Genomic DNA, 10,507 nt, shown 5'->3' with positions numbered 1-10,507 from the left:
CACAGGAGCTGATGTAGAGAAAAAGGAACTGAAAAATATGATTGGAACTTAGAAGATCTTGAAAATAGCAGGGGAGACCCTACTGACTCTTCTTGGCATCTGGACAAGAACTTACAATGGAGTAGGTCAAGGCTGTCTACATTAAGTTAGAATGATCAAAGAAAAGAAGATTTAAGTTATATCTCTGGAATTCATCCCATTCCAAAGAGAGGAATGTAAGTGCATAACAAGAAAAATTGAAAACAAGCAACAAGGATTAGTTATGATAAGAAAGATTTGACTTCCAGTCATAGATATGCAGTCAAGAAAAAACACTCTTTCTTGAAGGATTGACACCATTCAGGTTTCTGGGATACTTGGGCATGGTATGGATATCTTAAAAGTGAAAAATGAAAGAGTGGAGAAGTGATCTGAAGGCACTTCTGAATCACCGTAGTGTTAAAACCTAGCTGAATAAGACTTAGGTGAATAAGGTTTCAGTAGAAGACAAGACATTGAAGTGCTCATAGGAAAGGATGTTAAAAAGTTCTCCTGAGACAATTTGATGAACCACTAATAAGCCTTTAGGATTAAATGTATATATGGATCAAGGATTTCTGCAACCTTACTTTAGAGGTGAATAAATACTGACACTTGTGCCCATAAAAAGCTTTAAATTCCTAGATGTATATCACCTGGGACCGAGCAATGTGAGAACTGCCAAAAGTTGACCTGAATTACATATCATGAAAGATATTCACACAAGTAGAATAAGTTCTTCATCCATGAGAAGGAAGAAAGATGAAGGAACTTTGTCATTTGTTTTGCCCTAGAAGAGCAGATAGGAATATTTTAAAGAAAGCAAGTAAACCATTAAGTGAATTTCCTTGTCTTGCCCAGGGAGCATGTCTGATACCTGACTTCTTTCATGTTTCTCCCAGGAGATCTTTGTTAGCTGGAAAAAAGAATAAATTCATGACAGAGTCACTTAGCAATGCAACTTTCAGTGTTAAGCAAAACCACTTCCAAAAGTGGTATTATCTCCCTGTCAGAAGAGGCTTGAACAGATTTGCAACAAGCCAAATTTGAAAACAAGTGTTCAAGTCTGTATGTGAATGATAGAGGCTGTAAGACAGATTGGCTTATATTTCTTCAATGTCTCTCACTTGTAAAGCCCACTAAAAATAAGCAGAAAAGCAAAACTTCAGGATGCTAATTTTGGGGATAAAAATGCATTTGAGACTGTTTCTCTCTCAGCACAAACATCTCAACTGAAAGAAACTTGATTGGAATAATTACTTCTTTGTCCCGGTCGGCACCAACAAGATTACCTGGCAGAGAAAGGTAACTATGCATTTATTTTCCTTGGCATACCTCCAAGAACCCAGTATTTTGGCCCCTTCCAGCACTTATTATTACTTCTTTCCACTACAAACCACAGCATAAAGATCATACTAAAATGTGTTGCAATAATAGCAATAATTCCCTGCTCAGAAAGAAATATTATTATTAGTAGTAGTATCATATAATGATAGTAGTACATGCATTAGATAATAATTAAGGAAAGTTAAATAGCTATATTATGGAAACACTTAAACACTTTAGTGTGCAAAACAGAGATAACAATGGTAAGCTGTGGAGTTAATTAAGGTATTGCAAGTCAGAAACAGAGGCATTATAAATACCATCCTCCATTCAAGATATGGGTAAAAAACATTTCATTTATGGATAATAACAAACACTAAGTGTCAATCTAAACAGAAAACAGAGACTAAGCCATACAGAAATGCTTCCTTAAGTGTTAGCATAGGAGTGAGATATAGAGAAAGAAATTGGTCTAAAATACTACAGACAAACATTGAGAAGGCAGACAGAAAACAGCAGGAAGGCTTGGGAATCAATCAAACTTGGCCATGAACATGAATAGATACAAAAATAAATTTAATGTCCTCTACCATTCTTCCAAGCTAATAGAACCACTATTTCCAGCTGTCGTGGTTTAAGACCAGCCGATAACTCAAAACCACACAGCCACTTGTTCATTCCCCATCTTCAGCTGCTCTACATCACCTGAAGAAAGACAATCAAATAACCATGTGTTCTCCAAAATACAACCACACCTTCCACAAAATACATCACTAAGTGAAAGCAAAGTTAATTGGAAATATTTTTGCCTAAAATTATCTAAATAAAATGACTTCAAATTCATACAATTCTGATGGAGCAATGTCCATTAACCGCTCTGAAATGTTCTGAGGAAAAAACTCAAAACAACATGATAAAGCCCACTGATACTGAAAACAATTCTTTCTCTGGTCAATAAATACTTAGTAGTTTTTCCTGAATCTTGCCTCCAGATTTGTCTAACTAACATTAAATTTTATTTGAGATATTTTCTGAAAAAAAACCCATGTGATAGTTTCTCTCAAAATTTCTGATATGTCATTTTATTTGTGCAAAACCATTTGGAAAATCTGATTAGAATTTTAAAACTGCTTTAAACCAACCCAAACAGTACCTTTATAACAAATTTTAAAATTATGCAGTTCTGCTTATGACAACTCATTTTTGCGTTATTTTCAATACCACATAAAAAAAAATCACAGCTGTTTCTGAAGGAGAACATAACCAAAATAACCCTGACAAGTTAATTTTGAAATGCTCCTCCCAGAAGTCTATGTATTTAAATAGTCAAAACAGGCTATATTGCTACATAACAGTAGGAACAAAAAATTACTGCAAAACCAACGAAGAACATATGGTTTTCACAGTATGTGACGCATTGGAATGACTTTCCTAATTTTTACTGTCTGCTGATTCCTGCTGGCTGCTCTATACCCGTGCTAAATGACAAAACTAATGGCAAGCAACTTAAGACATTCAAAGGCCAAAGTGCTAAGAACAGGTTGCCTTCATTTTCTTTATTATTCATTATTCAAGTGTCTGCTTGTAATATTTAAACGGATCAGCCAAGTCATATCATTCACAGCAGAAACTCATTAGTGCTCATTAGCTTATGACCAATACCCTATCAGGCAGGGCAACCAGCATGTGCAATGTACAAACGAGGATGGGTTAAGTGACAGAGACGGCAAAAAACAGGAAGAAGCTCTTTACCTCTCGAAGAAAATTGCTCTTTTCATCCTACCAGGACCTTCAGAGTTGTCCATAGGTCTTATACTACTAGAATCATCTAAGGCTCCTTTCAGGAAGCAAACACATAATGTGGGGACTTTCCTTGTTTTTAGAATCCTGTGCTGGAAAACAGCATGGTTTGCTCAGCAGCAGCAGTGTCTGCATGAGCACTCATATCACAGAACTCTGGAATGTTCTGTTTGTATACTAGTTCACACTTACAGTCTTGTTCCTCCTAAGCTCTGGAAGACAAATAGAAAGCAGCCCAGCAACACCAAAAGATAATGCCTCCATGGAAATTATTTGCCTTTTACTGGATATGTTACTATATTTGAGCAAACATAAAGTTACTGAGCATTACTGTCAATTCAGAGGAACACTGAACCAGTCAAATATTTTGTGAGATTTTAAGCACTCTTTTGTGTCTTGAGCATCCCCAGCTATTTAAGCAAAGAGGCAGGGCAAGGGCTGATAGCTACAGCTGGGCACAAAATTGATCAGAGCTACTGCATGGCACCTGGCTCCTGGCCTTTAGCCTCTAATTATAGCTTAGCACTTAAACTTACAAGTATTGATTGGTGAAACATTTTGTGATAATCACGTGGAAACGTTTAGGTGCTCACTCCTTAATGATATTACTGGGAATATTTTGTAGCTAATTTGGCTGATCTTTCATCTAGGCATTTAGGAACTTCACCTTTCTACAAAGAAGCTCACCCTCTACAAAGGACTAGGCTGACAGCCACTACCCATTTACACAGATGCCTAATGTTCTGCAGAGAGCTTGTGTTTTTTTCCTGGCAAATAGAATGTTTTAAGCTGTTGAGCCTGGAGAAGAGAACATTAGTGGAAACCTCATAGCAGCCTTCCAGTATCTGAAGGGGCCTACAAGGAAGCTGGAGGAGAGCTTTTCAGCAGGGCCTGTAGCGATAGTGATATAATTAGGGGTAGTGATAAGATAGTTGGAAAAGGGTAGGTCCTTTCCAACCATAACCATTCTATGATTCTGTGATTCTAAGAGTGCAGAAAAATAGCTGGGTGCTTAAACACACAGGTACAAGTAACTGGGTTCATACACAATGGGCATAAAAAATGAAATGCAGGTTATGAATACAAAGAACAGAGAGTGACAGCAAAACATAAAGATAAATAAGCACATTCCAATTTTAGTGTTTTAACTTAGAACCGTGCACGCTTTTCCTTTTTTATTTTTTTTATCATCTAGGATAATTGTACAGAAAATCTTCCACCATACTGGAGACATTAGCGTGCTTCAGTACAAAGTCTCTGTTACTTTTAGAATGGTCTTACTCATGTTGGTTTAAAATCCTCCTGGGAAAGTTTGAATCCCACAACAACATACTGGAGAATTAATATTTTTGTGATATTTATACGTTGATAACAGCAAGGGAGCACAACAATAAGAAAGGATTTATTGTGCTGAAAGCCCTAGCAACAGTGTTCCAATCTCTAAAAGGTTAATCCCATTTCATCACATTCTGATGCCTTACTGATAGTCCCCACTGAAAGTGCTCATGTGCAGCTTTCTTCAGTTTCCTAAGGACAGAATGAGTCTGATTTTGAGGACAGGAAATGTTTCCCTAATTCAAACGAAAAAAAGAAAAAAACAACAATTGGTTCAGTAAAAATCAAAGGAATTCTACAGGACAATACCCCTTTTTTGTGAGTGAAATGGATTTCACTAGAACAATGCAAAAAGAAATATAGCAAGCTGCAAAAGATGGCTGTCTTTAAAGAAAGGTTTGAAGCTCTTCGCATGAAAAAATCTAAAGAAAGACTACTGAATAGTGGATTTTTAGGATATGTTAAAGAAGTAGATGAACTCAGAGAGAGATGCTTTTTTTTCCCAGAACTTTTCTAATATGTCTTCATTTTTCTGTTTTATTTTATATTGCAAATAAAATAATGAGCTTTTTCTTAATTGCACGTTAAGCTAATGAGTGTCAGGAAAACATGCATTGTGCCATGTTACTCAAATGGGAAATATGAGTTTTCTTTGCCGTTTTGCTTTAAGGTTAAGCACTTACAGAAAATGTCTTGAATGTTGAGATCCAGGGTCACAAGTGGGAAATGGCTGCAGAAAACCTGAATGGATCTTCACTGAATAACCATGGAAACCAGGTAGATCTTTCTGCTTCATTTTTTCATAGCTAGAAGTGTTACATCCCTATTTTAGGTATCTAAGCCACCTTCCCTTCTTTGCTACAGAGAGCAGCTGTATGAAAATTCAGGCCACCAAAGCAAAATGGTTGAAGGAAGGTTTTGAAGAAGCCTCTCTTTCTCACTGGCTGGAGAGGCAAACCTATCCTAACACTGGATATTCACAGTATGGTGTGTAAGTTGTTGACAGATTTTAGTGATTCTACATGCATAGTCTCAAGGACACTACCTAAGGGGTACATTTTCACACATTGATGTTGCACCCTACCAAAGCTACAGAGAAATTCAGGATAGGAGTAAGTGGTCCAAATCCACTTTACTAGCATGTGAGCTACACAACCTCATCCTCAGAGACCTTCTCCTTCTGTTGCTCCAAACAAGAGTTTTGTCAAGGCATCCTGGCTGCGTAAGCTATTTATGTCTTTACCCTTAGTTGGTTCACTGATGGATGACAAAACAAGCAGCTCAAAGAAGTCGCCCTGTCAACCAAAGGCACATACACACGCATTTCCTTGCTGCAGTGGAAAGCAGAGTATTTTTTTCCATCATCTCTGTCTGCACAATCAGTAAACAACAGACTCTGGCAGCCAGTATCCCTGTGCTGACTTGGATGGCCCTAGAGACAAGCAGACGAAAACCAAAAAGTGCCAGGGTAGACTGCAGTTTCATACCTGGTCTGATTTGCTCCCTTGAGTTTCACAACAATTTCAGTAACAATGACTAGAAAAGCTGCACAGACATCTTACTGAGATATGTTTCTATTGGCCTTTAAGCTTCACAAATCTTAACCAGCCCTCATTAAGTCATCCATATACAGCAAACATCTGGCATTGTGTACTTACAGATTGCCTCTTGCATCTCTTGCATTGAAACTGTGTGTTGACATCTAGATGAATTCTCAGATTCCTTTCTGTAAAGCATGAAGCAAAACTAAAGAGCCTGATTGTAATGGAGTTGGTCTTTTGTTTTTGGTTTTTTTTTTTTGCGTTTTTTATTGTTTGGGGTTTTTTTATTTTTCCCCACAAAAAAAAAACTGTTCAAACAGTATCCTTCAAATACTCAGTGCATTAGAGCTGATCTTTCTTTCAAGTAAATCTGTTGCCTTAAGAAAAATAAAGTGCTGTAGAAGTTACTTGCAGTATATAGCACTATTTCCTCATTCTCTAGAAATCAAAGTCTGTTTTTAAATTTGGACATGAGGCATGCCATAATTACAGACATTTCTGTTAGGTCCAAAGGAAACTGACAAATAATAAAAAACAGATTTTAAAGATATCTTCATTAGAACATTTCTTGTAACCAGAATTTGGGAAAAAAAGTAACAAGGGAGCAAGAGGTTTTTGGTTTTGGTTTGTTGGTTTTTTTACTGCTAACAATGAAAACTCTGTGTTTTGTTTCAGGTATCCAGAGTCCAGTTCCCCCTTGGAAACATCTAAGACCCTGTATACTGTGTAGCCCTAAACCCCTGCTGACCCCTGCTCAGGTCAGTGAAACATGTACTGTGCTGAGCCTGGGAAGAACAATGTCTTCAACAGGACTGTTATGTTACAGACTAATGTTGATGTAAATGCGGCACACAGTGAAGACATCTAGCCAGTTGCATGTCATCTAAATTAACACATAGACTCCCCATTAAGTCTGTTGGGTGTATCTGGAGGTGTGTACTAACTCTGGGGATGCCTACCATGTCAGCAGATAACAGAAGGAGCCTGATCGACTCTTTTAGAGAAGACGTCCAACTCTTACAACAACATATGCTGGTGGAAATTATAATGACGCTAAGACAATAATTGACATGAAAGTATGAAGTCAGGGAACTGAGTTGTGTATAGCAAGAGAGAAGCTCGCAAGTTTCAGTGTGTTGAACATGTCTAATCAATAAACTAGTGCTCAACTTCTTTTTACAAGGTATGGCTCTCAGCGCATAGGAAAAAGAAATATGCACTCATTTGCATGAATAGATTTTTTTCAACTGCAGAATGATAGACAGAGGCCATCTACATGTGGATCTGTATAGGTGTTATGGCAGTCACTCCCTAATGGTTTGGAGGGCAAGACGAATCCAAACATCAATATGCAGGAAGAGGCTCCAGACATGATACAGTCATGATACCAGAGGTTTCTGGAATCTGTTTCTACCACTAAAACCAATGGCAGTTATACTTCCATCTCCTGGGTAAGAAACTTCATAGTAGTAGAGGAAGTATCAGTGAGAGGATCTGCTGGTAATGGTAGAGGATTTTGCCATTTATTTTTGGTGTTAGACCATTTTTGAAGACAGGAACTGAGCAGTGGCTCCTGTCTCAGCATCTGCCTAGTGACTGTTAGCTGTATTTCACAATCAGGTATAACATGTTTCAGTAGTTACTGACATTTTGGTGACTATAAATGCTGACATGCCTTTTCTCCACAGCTCAACTCTTTCATTTTGATACATAGCTGTGAGAAGTATAATTAAGTGAAATACAGCTTGACATTAATAGCACTGCTTGACCCAACACATGCCTCTACCAGAAAAGCTGTCCTTACTAACCAAGTTTGTGTTATCAGCGGGATTTAATGGGTACTAGACATGGACCCCTAGAACATAATATGTAATGGGCATATGGGTTTCCTGTGCTACTGGTGGCTGTTCTAGTATGTGTGTTCTGGATTAAATGTCATTATGCAAACCCAATAAAATGAAATGATTCTTTATGTGACAAGGTAATAGAGTTTGTGGGAATTTTTGGACATACTTAATTAAAGGACTAGAAAGTTATTTGGGTTCTTTGAGCCTTTGACAGTGGATTTCACAACAGGCTCCGTTGTGAGCATGTCCATTTATCTGTTAAACCACACCTTTACATATCCTATCATTCCTGTTTGGCTTGATTTCAAGGCCTTGAAGACATCCGCTGAGTAAAACATCTCAAATGTGTCTTCTTAGACCCTCTATGTTAATGGATTTTTCCATCATTTTTCTTAGATACAACTCCCAATACTTTGATTATCTATATACCTCAGAGAAGATTTTTTTTTCCAGTTACATTTTTTCCAGTTACAGAATTTATTTCTTTGTTACATCTTCCCTCTAGAACAACCTCCAGGAAGACCAGGTATGATAGGACATCATCTATGAAAACTTTTTCTTCTATACTGTACAAAGGAACACTGCAACTTTTTTGAGTTGTAGAAATATCTGAGCTAGTTTGAAACATCCTGCACAAATACCTGCTTTGGAATCTTGGGATCCTATAGTCTGTCCTTAGCCTCTTGTCATCTTGTGTTCACTGTTATCAAGACCCAAGCTGGCAAGTTTCAAAGTCTCTATGATTTGTAAATCATCTTCTAAGTTCTGGAATAGACATAACCTTAAAAATAAGGGACTGTCTGTGTCTATTCAATCCCTAGCCTATTTACAGAGACGCTCAGTTACTAGCTGATACAGTTGTGACTTACGAGACATGCTTCACTACTACAATGGAAGAGAAAACATGAAATATAATTTTCCATTATTAGACAAATAAGTACCATATTGTTATAGCATACAGTGAATAAGGAAGTCAAGTCCTGGTAAACAGCAAGTAGCATAAGAAAGTGGAGGTGATCGAACACTCTAGGACCATTTTTACTCTACACTGCAGTCTATCTTTATGCTTGGTTTGAATGCTTTAGCATGGAAAAGACAGCAGTGGCTGAAAACAAAGCAGGATGTGACTCAAGTAGTATTTTGTAGAAACGTACAGGGTCTGACTGGGACAGAGTTAAGTTTCTTCTTGGAAGCCTGTATAGTGCTATTTGGGATTTGGGACCAAAACAGGTTTGATAACACAGCAATGTTTTATCTGTTGCAGATCTGTGCTCGTGCACTGTCAGGGCTTTCTCTGTTTCTCCCTCCACTTCCTCAGCAAGCAGGTTAGGGCAAGAGGCTGGGAGGGGAAAGAGCCAGGACAGCTGACCCCATCTGACCAAAGGGATATCCCATACCATATGGCATCATGTTCATCAGTAATAACTGGGTGGTGGTGTAAATTTTCTGAGGTAGCTGCTGTTCAGACACTAGGTAGGCATCGATATGAGTTAGTAAGTGATGGTCTTTGTGTCACTTGCATGTGTTTTCTCCCCTCTTCACTTCAATTGTCTTTCAAGCCTTTAGGATTTTTTGCTTTTGCTCTCCTGATTGTCTGTCATCGTCCCATCCTGCCACCCCACCTCCCCGGATCCCTCTGGGGTAGAGTAAGTGAGTGGCTGGTCAGTGATCAGTTGCTGGCCAGGGTTAGTGTCAACCATCTACAGCATATCAGTTCCTTGTTATAAAGAAGTAAAAATAAGAGACAACAGCCTGATTATAAATCCAATATTTTAACTGTTAGAGGTATCATGTTTGTTTTGGAATAATGTCATCTTAGTTGCCTAATGTAAATGTCAAATACGTTCAAAAATAAAGGTTTTTCAATCTTCTCCTAAACCAAAATGATATAACAGTATAACTATAGTGGCAAACAGTATTACCTTATATAAAAAAGGGCATTTAATAAGAGGATATGGTATGTGACGATCATGTGTATGCATCAACTTTATCCACTTATATAAAGCTTTAGTTCATATTCCATCCAGTTTATTACTGAAATAATGAATCCCATGAACTCAGCTTAACACCTTTGACACCTTCTATTCCCGCTGCATTTTTCAAGTTGAAAATCTTTTTATAGAGATCCCTTCCTTTAAATTGCACAAAGTTAACAATCATGTGTCAATGGACCCAAGACTCTCTGACAGAGGCAAAGTGCAGCAGCAAAATCTATTCCAGAGTACAACTCTTAGTATCATTCCAGGAACTGGCAAAGTTACGAAAGGAGTGAAAAACAGACACCAAGTATGCAAAACTGTCTCCAAAATCCTTGCTGTTTTCCAGATTTCTCCCTCTTCACTTCAAGTCTTCCTCCTCCCACAGCTTTCACAATAAAAGGGACAAACCTCAGTATTGTGTGCAGTTCTGGTGCCCTCAACATGAAAAGGACATGGTACTGTTAGAACAAGTCCAGAGGAGGGCCACAAGGATGATCAAGGGACTGGAGCACCTCCCATATGAAGAGAGGCTGAGAAAGTTGGGGCTGTTCAGCCTGGAGAAGAGAAGGCTGTGTGGAGACCTCATAGCAGCCTTCCAGTATTTGAAGGGGGCCTACAGGGATGCTGGGGAGGGACTATTCATTAAGGACCGTAGTGATAA

General features: G+C 38.1%; 1 long non-coding RNA gene across 1 annotated transcript; it reads left to right on the top strand.

Annotated features, from left to right (window-relative positions):
* The first annotated feature begins 1,244 nt into the window (after nt 1–1,244).
* Nucleotides 1,245–5,438, top strand: LOC115946891 (uncharacterized). The gene is made up of 3 exons (XR_004080904.1): nt 1,245–1,323; nt 5,150–5,256; nt 5,344–5,438. It is a non-coding gene; the product is annotated as an uncharacterized lncRNA (long non-coding RNA).
* The last annotated feature ends 5,069 nt before the right edge of the window (nt 5,439–10,507 follow it).

Source organism: Melopsittacus undulatus, chromosome 2 (genome assembly GCF_012275295.1).
Source record: "Melopsittacus undulatus isolate bMelUnd1 chromosome 2, bMelUnd1.mat.Z, whole genome shotgun sequence".
NCBI classification, from domain to species: domain Eukaryota; kingdom Metazoa; phylum Chordata; class Aves; order Psittaciformes; family Psittaculidae; genus Melopsittacus; species Melopsittacus undulatus.
The sequence above is the reverse complement of the archived record's forward strand: the minus strand, read 5'-3'. Positions and strand labels throughout refer to the sequence as shown.